Here is a 1,583-nt window from a genome sequence, read left to right as displayed (position 1 = left end):
GACAGTGGCTTTTTAAGATACAATGCCAAAGGCAAAATCCATGAAAGAAAGAAGTGATAAAGTGGACTTTATTAAAATTAAAAATTTCTGCACTGCAAAAGACACTGTCAAGAGAATGAGCAGATAAGCCACAGACTGGGAGGAAGTATTTGCAAAAGATATACCAGATGAAGGACTGTTATCCAAAATGTACAAAGAACTGTTACATCTCAACAGTAAGAAAATGAACCTGATTTTAAAACTGGAAAAAAAATCCAAAGAGACATCTTACCATAGAAAATATACATATGGAAAATAAGTATATGAGAAAATGCTCACCATCAAGTCATTAGGGAATTGCAAATTAAAACAACAGTGAGATAGCATTACATATCTGTTAGAATGGCTAAAATCCTAAATACCGGCAATACCAGATATTGTCAAGGATTTGGAGCAAGAGGAACTCATTCTGGGGGGAATGTAAAATGGTACAGTCATTTTGGAAGAAGATTTGGCAGTTGCTTATAAAACTAAACATAGACTTATCATGTCATACAGCAATTGCCCTTCTAGGTACTTATCCAAATGAGTGAAAAGATTACACAAAAATGTACACATGAATATTTATAGCAGCTTTATTAATAGTGGCCCCAAATTGGAAGCAACCAAGATGTCCCATAAGAGGTGAATGGTTAGACTGAGATTCACCTATTAAATGGAACGTTATCCAGGGATAAAAAGAAATGAGATATTAAGCCATGAAGAGACATGGAGGACATTTAAATTTATATTGGAAGCCAATCTGTTAGTTTATTTTATGAATTAGGGTATAGTTTATCATGTTGAACACTCCATGTGAAATTGTAAGGAATATAAATTCTACTTGTAATGGGTATAGTGTTCTACAAATGTCAGTTACTACAAGTTGATTCTAGTGTTGTTTAGATTTATTCTTATAAACTTTCTAGCTGATTCTTCTGTTATTTCTTAAAAGTATTGAAATCTTCAAATATAATTGTGGATTTGTCTATGTCTTCTTGCAGTCTGTCGGTTTTTGCTTCAGGTATTGTTATGTCTTCTCGGTAAATTGCCTTCCTTATCACTCTGTAATGCCCCCTCTTTATCCTGAGAATATTCCTTCTTCTGAAATCTTTTTTTTATAATAATATTTTTTATTATATTTTGTTAGTCACCATACAGTACATCCCTGGTTTTTTTTTTTTAAAGATTTTATTTATTTATTTGACAGAGATAGAGACAGCCAGCGAGAGAGGGAACACAAGCAGGGGGAGTGGGAGAGGAAGAAGCAGGTTCATAGTGGAAGAGCCTGATGTGGGGCTCGATCCCATAACGCCGGGATCACGCCCTGAGCCGAAGGCAGACGCCCAACCGGTGTGCCACCCAGGCGTCCCTACATCCCTGGTTTTTGATGTAAAGTTCAATGATTCATTAGTTGTGTATAACACCCAGTGCACCATGCAATACGTGCCCTCCTTACTACCCATCACCGGTCTATCCCATTCCCCACCCCCCTCCCTTCTGAAGCCCTCAGTTTGTTTCTCATTGTCCATAGTCTCTCATGCTTCATTCCCTCTTCTGATTAC

This window comes from Ursus maritimus, assembly GCF_017311325.1.
Source record: "Ursus maritimus isolate PB19 chromosome X unlocalized genomic scaffold, ASM1731132v1 scaffold_X1, whole genome shotgun sequence".
Lineage (NCBI taxonomy): Eukaryota > Metazoa > Chordata > Mammalia > Carnivora > Ursidae > Ursus > Ursus maritimus.
The sequence above is the reverse complement of the archived record's forward strand: the minus strand, read 5'-3'. Positions refer to the sequence as shown.